This window comes from Aulonocara stuartgranti, assembly GCF_965226115.1.
Source record: "Aulonocara stuartgranti genome assembly, chromosome: 11".
Taxonomy (NCBI): domain Eukaryota; kingdom Metazoa; phylum Chordata; class Actinopteri; order Cichliformes; family Cichlidae; genus Aulonocara; species Aulonocara stuartgranti.
In genome coordinates, this window is record NC_138947.1 from 31711095 (window position 1) to 31727648 (window position 16554).

A 16554-nucleotide genomic window follows, 5' to 3' on the forward strand; every position below is an offset into this window, starting at 1 on the left:
ATATATTGGAAACCTCTAAACACAGAGCTCGGTTTGAAGATTTGGTTGCATTTATTGAAAAGCAGGTGAAAATTCTTTCAGATCCTTTGTTTGGGGACATTCAGAATGTAACGTCAACAATCCCCGTCTCAAAGGTTGACAACAGACTGAAGTCACAACCAAGCAAACAAATTAAAGGGAACAGCTTTGCTGCTACAGCCACACCCATGAACATGAATAAAACCTACAGCACGGAAAGGCTGATTACTACAACAAGCCATGACTTTACAGTAAAGCCATCTTGTGTCTGCTGTACTCAACGACACACACTGGAGGAGTGTCAACAGTTTCAGCGGAAGAAGCACAGAGACAAAATGCTTTTTCTAAAAGAGAAAGGGCTGTGTTTTGGTTGCTTAGGTGCTGGGCACATAAGCAAGGACTGTGCTAAGCGTTTGATATGTAGAACGTGTGGTAAAGGTCATCCCACTGTCCTCCATATTGATAACGATGGTGTAAGCCCTGAATGCTATGGAGAGCCCTCCTCTTCAAAGAATGTAAAAACTTGTGGTCATACAGGGGCCGGAAGAGAAAGCGGTTTGCTTTCCATTCTGCCAGTTCAAATAAAGTCTGTTAAAGGTAGTCATGTCATACAGACATATGCTTTTTTAGATCCTGGCAGTTCAGCTAGCTTCTGTTCAGAGCACCTCATGCAAAGGCTAAATCTTGTGGGCAAAAGAACTCACTTCCTGTTACAAACGATGGGTCAAGAAAAGGTCGTCTCTGCCCACTCACTTACTGGTCTTGAAGTTTCTGGTTTAGGCAGCAATGCCTTCTATGAACTTCCAGAAATCCTAACACAGGAAAGGATGCCTGTCACCACGGATAACTTTGTAAAGGAAGAAGATCTGATCAGGTGGCCATATCTGTCAAAGGTTCAAATTCCCCACATAATGGCTAATGTGGACCTGTTGATTGGATGCAACGCTCCCAAGTTATTGGAACCATGGGAGGTCATTCATAGCCAGGGGAATGGCCCATATGCTATAAGAACAGCATTGGGCTGGGTCATAAATGGGCCCATGGAAGATGGTAAAAGCAACTTGGACAGCGAGCACCCACCAACAGTTGTAAATAGGATATCTGTTTGTAAGCTGGAGGAGATGTTGAAAAGTCAATATAACTATGACTTTAATGAAAGGGTTACAGAGGAAAAGGGTTTGTCAAGGGAGGACCTTAAGTTCATGAAGATCATGGAAAAATCTGCAACAATGGAAGATGGACACTACTGTTTGAAGTTACCTTTTAAAAAGGATAACATAAAGATGCCAAACAATTTCTCCATAGTTAAACAAAGATTGCAAAGTCTACAACGAAAACTTCTCAACAATGAACAGTTGCATAAAGAATATAAAAACTTTATGGACGAGATGATAAGTAATGGATATGCAGAGCAAATACCTTCATAGCAGCTGTCTTGCGAAAATGGAAAGAAGTGGTACATTCCTCATCACGCAGTTTACCATCCCAGAAAACGATCCATAAGAATTGTATTTGACTGTGGGGCATCATTCCAGGGGACATCATTAAACAAGCAGCTCTTACAAGGTCCTAATCTCACAAGCACATTGCTTGGGGTTTTGCTTAGATTTCGACAGGATCCAGTCGCATTTATGGGTGACATAAAGGCAATGTTTTATCAAGTTAAAGTTGCCAAAGAGGATAGAGACTTTCTGCGTTTTTTATGGTGGCCAGATGGAGATCTGAGCAAGGACATAATTGAGTTTCGCATGACTGTTCATCTGTTCGGTGCAGTATCTTCCCCTAGCTGTGCCAGTTTCGCTTTGAGAAAAACAGCTGAGGACAATAAAACTGAATTCCTAGACAAGGTATGTGAAACGCTGAAAGAGAACTTCTATGTGGACGACTGTTTAAAGAGTGTGGCCTCCACCTCAGATGCTGTCGATTTGGTCAAAGATCTTTCAGCACTCTGTCAAAGGGGAGGATTTACACTGACCAAGTGGGTCAGTAACAATCGCACCCTGTTGCAAAGTATCTCTGAGGAGCAAAGGGCTAAAGACTTGAAAGAATTAAATCTTGACAGAGACAAACTTCCGGTAGAAAGAGCTCTGGGCTTGCAGTGGTGCGTGGAAACTGATACATTCAACTTCAAAATGGATATCCCTCAAAAATCCTGTACTAGGCGTGGAATGTTATCAATATCAAGTTCCATTTACGATCCATTGGGATTTCTTGCACCAGTCCTGCTGCCTGCCAAAGGAATGCAGCAGGAGCTTTGCAAAAGGAAACTGGGATGGGATGAACCAATACCCCAAACCATGTTGCAAAAGTGGAAAGGTTGGCTCAGTGATTTGCAAATGCTTTCCCATTTCAAGGTTAAAAGGTGTATACAACCAAGAGAGTTTGGACCTCTCTCACATGCACAGCTACACCATTTTTCAGATGCTGGTGAATCTGGATATGGAACCGTGTCATATCTGCGCATGCAAGATAATAGGAAATCCATCCACGTCGCGTTCTTGATGGGCAAGGCAAGAGTAACACCTCTAAAACCTGTCACTATTCCATGTCTGGAACTAACAGCTGCTGTAGTTGCCGTCCGAGTGGATCTCATGTTAAGGGCTCAGTTAAGAATGAAACTCGAGCAATCTATATTTTGGACAGATAGTACATCTGTACTCAAATATATAATGAATGAGGACAAACGATTCCTTACCTTTGTGGCAAACAGAGTCTCATTCATTACAACTGCAACTAAACAATCACAATGGAGATATGTAAGCTCAAAGGAAAATCCAGCAGATGATGCTACAAGAGGGCTCAAGGCTGGGAACGTTGTTCATAGCAGCCACTGGATCAAAGGACCAAGCTTTCTGCAGAAGCCAGAAAGTGATTGGCCAACCAATTTAATGGAATGCTCCTTAGAACTAGAGGACCCTGAAGTCAAAGGTGAGGCCACAGTAAATGTTACTCAGGTAAAAGACTTGCTTGATGCTACATGTCAATTGATGGTGTACTTCTCAGACTGGAGAAGGCTCAAGGTTGCTGTTGCTTGGTTCCTTAGACTGAAGGAAATCCTTCGTTCAATGAGAAATAAGAAAAAAAGACCGCAACCTTACTCAGATAACCCAATTTGTAAAGGTACTACAAAGGAGAAAGTAAAGAAAACGCAACTGTACAGACTATCTTCAAAGGATCTTCTGGAAGCTGAGCTTGCCATTATTAAATTTTGCCAGCAACAACGATTTGGAGAGGAGATTGCTACGTTGTCAAGTGGGAAAGGTTCTGTGAGCAGGCACAGCTCAATTTATAGATTAGATCCTTATCTTGACGATAAAGGCCTCTTAAGAGTTGGGGGACGACTGACAAAGGGCTCCTTACCAGAAGAAATAAAGCATCCCTTTGTTCTTGCAAAGGATCAACATGTAGCAAGTCTCATCCTAAAGCACATTCATCAACAGCTTGGTCATAGCGGTCGTAACCACACCTTATCCACACTAAGGAGAAAATACTGGATCACAAAGGCCAACTCAGCTGTAAGGAAGGTTATCGCAGAATGTAATTTTTGCAGAAAATATCATGGAAAAGCCTTGGAGCAAAAGATGGCAGATTTACCCAAGGAAAGAATCTTGCCAGATAACCCACCATTCATCAATGTCGGGGTTGATTACTTCGGACCTATTGAAGTGAAAAGAGGACGAGGTACAGCTAAACGCTATGGAGTCATTTTCACCTGTTTAGCCAGCCGAGTAGTGCACTTGGAAGTGGCTAGCTCTCTAAACACAGATGCCTGCATTAATGCTTTGCGTCGTTTTGTGAGTCGAAGAGGTCAAGTCGCTCACATCCAATCGGACAATGGAACCAACTTTGTCGGAGCAGACAGAGAGTTATGGGAGGCTCTTGAATTGCTGAAACATACCCAAATAGTGGATGCTTTGCGACACATTGGAATAAGATGGAGTTTTAATTCACCTGGAGCATCACATCATGGTGGAACTTGGGAACGGATAATTCGTATGATCAGAAAGATTCTGAGATCCGTTCTTCAGCAACAACAGTTGGACGACGATGGATTAAATACGGTTCTATGTGAAATTGAAGCAATTTTAAATGACAGACCCATCACAAAGCTTTCTGATGATCCAAAAGACCTAGAGCCACTTACACCAAATCACATCCTCCTGATGAAAGGAAAACCATCTTTACCACCCGGACTATTTGACCCTCAGGATATGTATCTGAAGAGAAGATGGAAACAGGCTCAGTACATCTCAGATCTTTTTTGGAAACGATGGATACGCGAATACCTGCCTTTGTTACAGGAGAGACAAAAATGGAACCAAAAGAAGAAGAATCTAAAACCTGGAGATATAGTCATTTTAATGGATTCTTCTGCACCGCGTGGTTCCTGGCCACTTGGAAGAGTTCTGGAAGCCATTCGTGACAAAAAAGGACTTGTGCGATCTGCACGTTTAAAAACAAAGACTAATATTCTGGAAAGACCTGTAACTAAACTTTGCTTGTTACATGAGACTGTAATCTAAAAGTGTGTTACTTATGTTTATTTATGTGAATGTATAGGTCTAAAGTAGACTGTATTAGTGGCTCCTTATTTTCTTTGTGATTAGAATTGCCATGTCTGATAGCCATTTCAATTAGGGGCCGGGGTGTAGGAGCCATTCTTGGGTTAATACCTTATGTGGTCACTAGAGGTCACCTTTTTCTGTTTTGATTATGTAATGTAAAGGTATTTAAGGTAGACGCACGTAATCGGCGTCAGGTGTGTCATTGAGAAGGCAAACAGTTTGTGACCGTTGCGCTGTTATGCTAAGTCGATACAGAATAAAGACCAAAAAGGACAAGATACATACTGCTGGAGTTATTGGACTGTGAACTTAATTCATGCATACCAGTGACATCGCGTCACCCCCGTTAACGACCACCTCAGTGGCTTCAAGCGTAGGCTTAGCCTCTACATCCCTTTTGGAACTTCTTCCACTGGATTGTGCTTTTTTTAACTCTCCTAGGACCGCGGGCAGGGGTGGAGGGCTAGCCTTGGTTTTTAGAAGTAAATTTCGAGTGCGGCAACTGCCTCCTGCCTCGCATTCCAGCTTCGAAGTACAACTACTGGAGCTGTCCGGTTCCCCCCGGACCCTCTGTGCGGTGGTGTATCGACCTCCGAAGCGCAACAAGGATTTTATCCGTGAATTTGCTGATCTTTTAGGATTTATCTTTTTAAATTATGATCGTGTTCTTATTTGTGGTGATTTTAACATTCATATATGCTGTGAGGAGGACCTATTGGCTAAGGACTTTCTTTCCCTATTGACTCTTTTAATATCACTCAGTGGGTGAGAAAATCAACCCACACTAAAGGGCATATGCTGGACTTGGTATTGTCGTATGGACTGGATATATGCATCACAGACATTAATGATGCTGGGATTTCGGACCATTTCCCAGTTATGTTTGATGTTCAGTTATGCAATATGGAACTGAACTCTGAGGGTCCACTGAGCCTATCGCGTCTGATTAATTCTGAGGCTGTTGCCCTTTTCTCTGCGGCCTTTGCTAACTCTTTCTGTTACGATGACATCAGTAATGCACTTCTCTCGGTTGATGGCGTAGTCAACTCTTTTATTTCTACATGTTCTTCTATTTTGGACACTGTGGCTCCAGTAAAAACTAAAAGCCGTAAAACCTCTCGCCAACTTTGGCTAAATGAATCCACCCTCGCTCTTAGACGTGAATGTCGTCAAGCTGAGAGGAGATGGAAAAAAGATCAACTTCAGGTGTCCCTTGACATCCTGCATATGAGTCGGTCTAAATTTCAGAAGGCTGCCAAAATGGCAAAAACTTATTTTTTGTCAAACATTATTGCGACTAATAGTCACAATCCTCGAGTTCTGTTAAAAATCTTTAACTCAGTGGTTAATCCCTGCTCTGATGTTTCGATGGGTGCCTCCCCGGCCCTCTGCGAAAAATTTCTAAATTATTTTATAGATAAAATCTCAGTGTTAAGGGCCCCACATTCTCCGGTAGTAAATCAAGCCCCAGTTTCGGAATGTTCAATGGTTTTTCAACAGTTTGAACCTGTGTCATTCTCGACTTTAAAGGAAATAATTAATAACCTGAGAAGGTCAAATTCTCTGCATGACATTATTCCTTCTCGTATCATTAAGGATGCATTGAATACAATCGGGTCCTGTATCTTATTTTTAATGAACTCATCACTGTCATCTGGCTATGTTCCGACTGTCTTTAAACATGCAGTCGTGCAACCTGTTATCAAGAACCCCTGTCCTTGGTTTCTTTCTTTATTCCTTTCGCTGCCTCGATCACCTGCTTCGACACTCATCCACAAACATCCTTTATTTCGACACATACGCACCATGCGCTCAACGGCAGCACATTTACTTCAGTCAGACAGCGCACACAGTCGTTTAGGATACACACACTTAAGCCAAGCCTACTCATATTAGTAACTATGCATATACAAAGTCAGACTCAGGGAGCATCTCGCCACACATTTTTTCTCTCTCTCCTTCTCTTTATTTATGAACAAGTGACGTATTCTCTCCACCTGTCTAAGCGACGCACACAGCATACATCCCTAGTTATACACAAACATCTATGGGTACACTGAGGTTCATGGGCAAATGAACTGAATCATTTCTTCAACAGATTTGATTCAACCATGAGACAGTCTACAACATCGGCTGCAGACTCACCCACCCCCACTGCTGCTGTTCCACCTCTGACACCTCAGACACTTCACACCTCCTCTATTCACCCTGCTCACTCCTCCCCACCCCCAACAACAGCATCCAATACACACTCAACACAAGGCTCCAGCCTGTCTCTCTCAACCACCCAGGTTAGGAGGGAACTGAGGAGGATTAATGGCAAGAAGGCAGCGGGCCCAGATGGCATCAGCTCGAGGGTCGTCAGGTCCTGCGCGGACCAACTGTGTGGGGTGATGGAGCACCTCTTCAACCTGAGCCTGAGGTTGGGAAGAGTCCCACAGCTCTGGAAAACCTCCTGTGTTGTACCAGTGCCAAAGACTTCACGCCCCAAGGACCTCAACAGCTACAGGCCGGTGGCTCTGACATCCCACCTGATGAAGACCCTGGAGCGGTTGGTCCTGGCTCAGCTTCAGCGCCTAACAAGCTCATCACTGGACCCACTTCAGTTTGCCTACCAGCCTGGCATTGGAGCGGATGATGCCGTCATTCACCTCCTACATCGTTCCCTCGCTCACCTGGAGACCGCTGGAAGCACTGTGAGAATCATGTTCTTTGATTTCTCCAATGCCTTCAACACTATTCTTCCCTCGGTTCTGAAGGACAAGCTGGAGAACTCTGGAGTGGACCATCACCTCACTACCTGGATTTTGGACTACCTCACCGACCGACCACAGTATGTGAGGACTCAGGGCTGTGTGTCGGACAGGGTCGTCTGCAGTACGGGAGCCCCACAGGGAACGGTTCTGGCTCCGTTCCTCTTCACCATCTACACTGCAGACTCCTCCCACAATTCCACCCAGTGCTTCCTGCAGAAGTTCTCTGATGACTCTGCAATAGTCGGCCTCATCACTGATGGGGACGACAAGGAGTACAGAGGACTGACTCAAGACTTTATGGACTGGTGCCAGCTGAACTACCTCCAGATCAACGCCAGTAAAACCAAGGAGCTGGTGGTAGACTTCCGCAGGCACAAGCATTCTCCACTGCAACCACTGAACATCCAGGGTATGGACATTGAGGCTGTGGACAGCTACAGGTACCTTGGTGTTCATCAGACTGGACTGGACTCATAACTCAGACGCCCTCTACAGGAAAGGGCAGAGCAGGTTGTACCTGCTGCGGAGACTCAGGTCGTTTGGGGTGGAGGGCCCACTCCTGAAGACCTTCTATGACTCTGTGGTGGCTTCTGCTATCTTTTATGGTGTGGTCTGCTGGGGCGGCAGCATCTCTGCTGGGGACAGGAAGAGACTGAACAGGGTGATCCGAAGGGCCAGCTCTGTTCTAGGATGCCCTCTGGACCCAGTGGAGGTGGTGAGTGACAGGAGAATGGCGGCTAAGCTGTCATCCCTGTTGGACAACGTCTCCCACCCCATGCAGCAGACTGTGACAGCACTGAGCAGCTCCTTCAGTGGGAGACTGCGGCACCCACGGTGTGGGACGGAGAGATTTCGCAGATCTTTCCTCCCCACTGCTGTCAGACTCCACAACAAAGACTTTAACTGAACAAACACACACATCCACACATGTGCAATAACACTAAGTGCAATAATCTTTTCTGGCATCGTTGTATTTTTACTCAGTTGTATATAGCATTCGTATTCTATTTTTATCTTATTGTATATTTTTATTCTATTTTATTCTACTGTATATAGTATATTATTTTATTCTATTCTGTACAGCTGTGTACTGTATTTATTTCTTTGCCTTTAGACAACAATTCTGATGGCAAAAGAGCCAAACGGGACAGGCAAAAAAAAAAAAAAAAGAAAAAAGAAAAAGAAAAAGAAATTGATCAGTTTTTAGACAACATAACTCTTCCAAAATTATTAGACACTCAAGCAATGGCACTGGATTCACCACTAACACCAGGTGAACTCCAGGAAGCATTGATAAGTATGCCCAATAATAAGGCTCCAGGTCCAGATGGCTTTCCTGCAGAATTCTACAAAGAATTCTGGTCGATTCTAGCACCAAGCCAAATGAATGCTATTCAAAACCAAAATAAATTTGGGGGGCAAGTTTCTTATAAATTGGAAATTCTACATTTGGAGCCAAGGGGATTGGCTGTTTCAAAGTCATCATAGCATAGCTGAATTTGTAATGCTTGTCTTTTGGCTGAAAACGAAGAATGAGTTTTAAAATAACTTCCATCAGAGAAGTCAGTGTAAGCACTAGGTTCTGGTCTACACTCATTTAAGAGCACATAAATGTCTGGATTTCTGCACACTAACCTCAGTGTTTCTAAAATTGGTCCATATATAAAAGTATCACTTACAGTACTTGATCATAAATACTGGATTTTGCCTGTTGTCATATCTCACTCCCAGTGTTATTTCAGCTGGGTGCTCAACTCCCCATTTTGGTTGAAGTATTTATTTAGTTTCCATTCTGTATTCAGATTTGTGAAAATATTTTCAAATTTGTCAAAAGATTGATTTATCCCAGATATGCTGGGATCAGTTACAAGTAAAGCAGAAATGGCAGTATGCTTTGCTTGTGAGTAAATTTCACTTGTTAGTTCGTCCAAGTATCCTACAATTGAGGACACCAAACTATTGGAAATCCCACTCCCCTGTAATTTGGCCACAATGGAGGCACACATTGCAAACATGACCACTGTTAAGGTGCTTTCGGAAACCTGCGTATGTCAAGAACTGAAACCTACAGCCTTGCTGAGAACAAAACAATTTTAATTTGGGCCTAGGATATTAACCATGTTCAACTCTTAAATGTGAAATCAACTGCTGATTGTTGGGATACAGTTTCTGATAAATTAAACAAGTCAGCATAGTTTTAACTTCTCACTCCCTGAGTGAGAGCGGTAGTGGCTGATTAAGCAGTCTGACTCTCAAATCTTAAATCTGGGTGACTCTCTCATTTTGCCCATATTAATGTTACACAATACACTGTTGTCTGCAGGAATGTGTAAAAATTCTCCAACGTAGCATCATAAGACATATTGAACACAAAATGTGTTTTGAAAAGTTCATCAAATGCCCCAAGGGAGTGGTTTGCATTGTATTGGATGAGATGCTTAGCTATGGTGATATGGACACTGTCAGACTTCCTCTTCTGATGGTCAACAGCGCGGTGGTATGGTTGCCAACCCTGCTGATTACGGAGATGTTCCCCCAAACTGCAGCACGACTAGGCTTAAGATAAGGAAACTCAACATTAGACATGAGAATAACCTGCAGCCAGACTGTCCACCATTTGACCTTAGAACTGAAGAAGATTCTCGGATGAGAGGTGAAACGTCTTCAAGCAACTTAAAGAAGTCCAGACGCTTTTCTTTGCAAGCTCCTTTGACTATGTTATTATTTATATATGGCTACAAAGGTGACATAAATTATTTTAACCACCTTAATAATATGATTACCTCATGAAAGAGTACAAGTCTCCCAATTGCCTCGCATGCACTAATTGCACAAATTTTTTGAGACTTTTGTTCCCCTGGAGATGGTGGAAGTAGATGTACCAGCAACAGCAAGAAAGCCATTTCTTGGTCGTAGGCTGAGGACAATGAGTGACAGGATTAACTGAAAACTCTTGTTCATATTTATGACAAAAATCAGATTCATCTTTCAGCGATTCACTGAACAAACAAATAACATTGAAGGGAAAAAAACTGTCTCACAGGTGTTCTCATTTCCTAATATTAATCATATGATCGCAAAAATCATGAATGAAGCAGCTGTACCTAAAATTATGGCAAATGCTTCAAAACAAGAAAAAGAAACAACTTACTTGTTGAGTCATCAAGATCACTTCCTGGAGGACTTTCTGCCGACTGCACCAAGTGATGCATCTCTAGTGTTGAAGTGAGCTGCTTAGCTCGTCGTCCCATTTCTGAAGCAGTCTAGAGGATGTCTCGTCATCAAACAGGTAAATGAAATCTTGTTACACCTTTGGCAGAGAAGATATTAAACAACACAAATACTTTGAAATGTCAAGCTATTTCAAACATCTCATTTCAAACTCACTAGTCCTTTACTATACAGGAATCTTGGGAAGATAGAGAGGATTTCAGCACTTCTGCCTGTCTCATTAACAAGCTTTTGAAATGTCTTTCTCATCTTCTAGAAAATCAGGCAATTTCTGTAGTATGATTGAGCAAAGATATTACCTCTTGGCAAGCATCCCCATCAAGCTGCCTGTCAACATTAACAGTCCTTTGGAAATTTGGGCCTCCTGGAAAAAGGTCTACAGAGCTATTCTGTGGCACTGCAGATCTTCGCCAAATTTTTCTTTGAACTGTTTTCAGATGCCAAGAAACGTATCCTGTGCTGCTTGCAGCATCATAGCATCCTTAAATTAAGAAAGGTTATTGTCACATTCAGTTCATAGAACTCAGAATTTTGAAATGCAAAAATGACACTTACATAGCCTTTCTTAAAATATGGATTCTTCAGGCAAGGGAAGAGCATCACAATACCAAGAGGATACTTCTCTCTGACTGCTTTTGTGGGGAGGTGTCTGAGAGGAGATATTAAATTAGTCATCAAAATGTATGCCACGGCCATGCAGAAAATTGGCACAAATAAAAAGAAACCCTGAAACACATATACCCACATATATACCCACTCACAATCATGTGAGCCACCAGGATGTTAACCATTTGTCCTCTTGTGGCATCAGTTAGCATTTCTGTTGTTTCATACTCTTGTAGTATGTCTTCACCAACAGACTGATTAAACCTGCCTTTCAAGCTCACGCTGACTTCTGACAGTCAGCACAACATTGCCTTGTCCAACAAGGCCCTGACTATTTCCACATCAGCTTCTGTCCCTGTTGCATCCCTGTATATGACTTCTGAATCAGGGGGCACGAAAAATCTCTCAATAACTGTAAGATAAAAATTCATGTGGTTTTGAGGCAGCACTTTGTATAGGTCACAGGTAAAGACTGTCCATTTTAAATGCATTAAGCCACCACTTAGTAACCATTAAATAGGTACATTTCTTCCCTTGCAGAACCTAAAGTCCAAATTTCAAAGTTAATGATTTGCTTTTTATACATATACAATACATGTTTCCTTAATTTACAAAACGGTTTGCTAAAGGCAAGGTTTAAAACAATACAAATCTGTTTCTAAAATTTTTCCCTATCAGAAGCTACAATAAAACTGAACACCTTTTTCGTGGAATTCGAGAAATTCAAACTGTCCTTCCAAGGCCTCCAGCTTGATATAGTTCTGTTGCTGGTTGTACTTCATCAGCATTTTTACCAAGACATACAAGAAAGTTTGATAAAGCAAATTATGATTTAAAGGGAAAACAGCTGAGATGCCCTGACTGCATTAAAAATGCATGACAAGGTTACCTAAACAGACCACATACAGAGGACTTTGTATTGTATCGTCCCTCCACAGAAGACAGAGGTGTTCGGTATTCAGTTTACCGGCTGTTTATTAGGAATGGTAACACAGGCTACTGTGGGCCATAGCCAACGCCAAAACAGAAAAAAGCGCTCCCTGAAGAATCAAAACAATCCCTCTCTCTCCTCTTAAAGTCACGCTCCTTTTTCCCACACACACACACACACACACACACACACACACACACACACACACACACACACTCCATAACTCCCACCCCCATACACTCTCATCCAACAACAAGCATGTTCTCCTACAGACTCTCTGTCATAGATAGCTGATATGATTGACAAGCTTAATAGCCTCTAGACTATTACACCTTCAAGGACACTCGCTAAATCACATTGTTGCAGGTGTGGAACAACTATGCCAATACTGTGTGGCAATTCTGGACACAATGACACTGAGAACGCAACAATGAAGTTAACTCATAATCCAATCCTTTACAATTTGTATTTTCGCCAAGCGCTAGCTAGTCATTCTGACACACTAGTGCTGGCACCAAACAAGACTTTGTAACGCACTTATTCTCCAGATATGTTCCCGTCCATGAATCGCTACCTTATTGTGGTGGAGGGGTTTGTGTGGCCCAGGGATCCCAGGGGCTATGTTGTCTGGGAGCTTTTGCCCCCTGATAGGGTCTCCCATGGCAAATTGGTCCTGGGTGACGGGCCAGACAAAGAGCCTTCAGAAGACCCCTATGAGTAAAAGACCAAGGGTACAGTTCACCCTGTCCAGGATAGGGTTATCGGGGTTCCGCCCTGGAGCCAGGCCTGGAGAGGGTGCCCGAGGGTGAGCGTCTGGATGGGGCCCGGCTGGGCACAGCCCGAAAAAAGTACATCGGCCCATGCTCCTGGAGGCCCACCACCCTCAGGAAGCGTCGTAAGGGTCAGGAGCAATGTGTGCTGAGCGGCGGTCAGGAGCAGAGGCCCTGGCGGACTGATCCCCAGCTATCAAGACTAGCAATTGGGACATGAAACATCACCTCTCTGTTGGGGAAGAAGCCTGAGTTAGTGCGTGAGGCTGTGTGTCAGCATCTACCGACTAGATATAGTTGGGCTCACCTCAACGCATGGCTTGGGCTCTGAAACCATTCTCCTGGAGAGGGGCTGGACTCTGTCTCAGTCTGGAATTGGCCATGAGGTCTGCCATGAGTTCCTGAAGGCTCTGTAGAGCTGTAGGGCTGTCTTGGTTGACACGTCTCTGCAATGTTGCATGGAGATCAGGGGTGGTACATCTGGAATGGCAGACCGGTGTGGTGGTTCCCATCTTTAAGAAGGGGGACCAGAGGGTGTTCCAACTATAGGGGGATCACACTCCTCAGCATCCCTGGAAAAGTCTAGGAGAGTCCATCCGTTAGTCGAACCTTGGATACAGGAGGAACAACGTGGTTTTCGTCTTGGTCATGGAACACTGGTCCAGCTCTTTATGCTTTCAAGAATTCTTGAGGATGCATGGAAGTTTGCCCAACCAGTCTACATGTGTTTTGTGGACTTGGAGAATGCATTCGATCATGTCCTACCGGGTGTCCTGTAGGAAGTGTTGCGGGAGTACGGGATGTCTGGCCCATTGCTACAGGCCATTCGATCCTTGTACAACTGTTGCAAGAGCTTGGTCCACATAGCCGACAATAAGTTGGACTTGTTCCCAGTAAGTGATGGACTCTGCTAGGGCTGCCCTTTGTCACCGATTCTGTTCGTAATTTTTATGGACAGAATTTCTAGGCGTAGCCAAGTTATGGAAAGCTTTCACTTGGGTGGTCTCAGAATCTTATTTCTGCTTTTTGCAGATGATGTGGTTTTGTTGGCTTCATCAGGTGATGGCCTCCAGCTCACACTGGAACGGTTTGCAGCCGAGTGTGTAGCAGTGGGAATGAGAATCAGCACCTCCAAATCTGAGGCCATGGTCGTCAGCTGGAAAAGGGTGGAGTGCCTACTCCGGGTCAGGGATGAGTTTCTGCCCCAAGTGGAGGAGTTCAAGTATCTTAGGGACTTGTTCACAAGTGATGGGAGAAGGGAGCGGAGGACTGACAGATGGATTGGTGTTACGGCTGCAGTGATGTGGTTGCTGTATTGGTCCGTCGTGGTGAAGAGAGAGTTGAGTGTAAAAGCAAAGTTCTCGATTTACCGGTTGATCTATGTCCCTACCCTTCTTTTGGGTAGTGACCAAAAGAATGAGATCAGGGATACAGGCGGCAGAAATGGGCTTCCTCTGAAGGGTGGTTGGCCTCTCCCTTAGGGATAGGGTGAGGAGTTTAGCCATCCGGGAGGGACTCAGAGTAGAGCCTCTGCTCCTCCACATCGAAAGGAGTCAGTTGAGGTGGTTCAGGCATCTGATAAGGATGCCTTCTGGGCAGGTGTTCTGGGAATGTCCCACTAGGAGGAGTCCCCATTGCAGACCCAGGACACGCTGGAGAGATTATATCTCTCCGTTGGCCTGGGAACACCTTGGTGTTCCCCCGGACAAGCTGGAGGAGCTGGCTGGGGAGAGGGAGGTATGGGCTTCTCTGCTTAGGCTGCTACCCCCTAGTGATGTGTCGGTCGCGAACGAAACGGCTCTTAGAGCCGACTCTTTGAAGTGAACGACACAAGCCGGCTCCTTATTGGGAGAATGTGCATCTTCTTTTTGTTTTCATATTTTTTCATATGTATATTTAATTGTGTTGTGGTTTGCAGTGTTTTGTGTTTTTTCACTTTAAATTTGTGTAAAAGGAAAACGCTGAAATTTTAAATAGTTAAAAGTTGAAATGTAAACAGTTGGTTTTTGTATTATATGATTTATTTATTACATTTTATGTGGAGTGAATAAATAAAAGTATATTTACGGTGGCCCCTAGAGACAAAGCATGTACGAACTCCAAAACACGTACAAACTCCGAAGCACATACAAACCCCGAAGCACGTGCAAACTCCATAGCACGTACAAACTCCATAGCACGTACAAACTCCATAGCACGTACAAACTCTGAAGCACGTACAAACTCTGAAGCACGTACAAACTCCGAAGCACGTACAAACCCCGAAGCATGTACAAACCCCAAAGCACGTAAAAACTCTGAAGCACTCAGCAGGCATTACACACACACACAGGCAGGAACAGAGGATCACCGGAGATAACTCCTTTCTTTATTTTTCTTTGTTTTCTTCTTCTTTTTCCAAATACCACAACCAGAACAACATACTCACTAGTGCCCTCTAGCGCTTCTGGTAAATGCATCTACAGAACAAATGCAATAATGTGTGGACACAACATCTCCCCCTTTGAACAAGGATTTCTTATGTGAACCTGACTTCATCATTCTGATGTATGTCACCTAATACACGTTTAACATATTTCACATTACTCAGTGACATTCAACTTCCCATAACAAAGTCTTGGGTCCAGCAAGGTGGGTTCCTCATCCTGGTGGGCCTAAGCCTTCTATCAGACTCAGAGTTAGATGCTAGATCAGTTCCTGGTTTATGACAGTCCATTGTTGTGTCAGAATCAGTACCTGTGTTCAGCTCTGACAGAGCCGATAAGTGTGAGGTGTTCCAGGTCCGTCCGTCAAATAAGTAAATAAGTGTTTGGTCCTTTCCTTGTCATGACAGTCCTTGGTTTAGAAAACTTTAACTCGCCTTTCTTTACCTTCCATGGCTTCCTAACCCGTACCTTGTCACCAGGCTGAAAGTTGGATGAATTGGCGTGTCTGCGAGCATCAGTGTATTCTTGCATTTTCATTTGCTTATTCTTAACTATTTCACACATGGTATGCCTCTCTGTCTGAGGAACAGGCATATCCATTACCTGTAACTTTGTTCTCATTCGTCGTCCATGGAGCAGTTCTGAAGTGGAAACTCCAGTTGTTGAATGAGGGTTTGCTCTGTAGTCCATCAGGTAAGTTCTCAGGAACGATTTCCAGGGTTGTCCTTGAATCAAGGCAGTCTGTAGGCAGTCTTTTGAATCTCTCAACTTCCCCATTAGCTCTTGGGTAATACACTGAGGATCTCAGGTGTTGGATTCCCCTGCTTTTAAGGAAGTCAGCGAACTCAGCAGAGAGAAATTGAGAGGCATTGTCACTTATCAATGTCTTTGGATTCCCTTCACGAGAGAAAACTACAGAAAGGAACTGAATGATAGTAGCTGCATCAGCTCGGGAAGCAAAAGCTACTTCAGGCCACTTACTAAAGTAGTCTACTAATGTGATGGCAAATCTACAGTCAGAAGGGGCTATTTCAAAAGGGCCTATGATGTCCACAGACACCTTTCCCCAAGCAGCAGCTGGTAAAGGAATGGGTTGAAGTGGAGCATCATGGGTGATAGTGGACTTGTCATTCTGTCTGCATGTTGCACAGTTCTTTATCAGTGTCTCTATGTGACAATCCATTTTGGGCCACCAGTACAATTCCCTCAGGTGTTGTTTGGTACGTACAATGCCTTGGTGAGTTTCATGAG

At 43.8% G+C, this 16554-nt stretch overlaps 1 protein-coding gene and 1 long non-coding RNA gene across 2 annotated transcripts in view; one reads left to right on the plus strand and one right to left on the minus strand.

Annotated features, from left to right (window-relative positions):
* LOC309717043 (sialic acid-binding Ig-like lectin 14) overlaps positions 1-16554 on the plus strand; it is a 287651-nt gene that overhangs the window by 156429 nt on the left and 114668 nt on the right. The gene's annotated exons all lie outside the window — the stretch shown is intronic.
* LOC309717834 lies at positions 10496-11439 on the minus strand. The gene is made up of 3 exons (XR_014279822.1): positions 11126-11439; positions 10870-11051; positions 10496-10649 (listed from the first exon to the last, which is right to left on the minus strand). It is a non-coding gene; the product is annotated as an uncharacterized lncRNA (long non-coding RNA).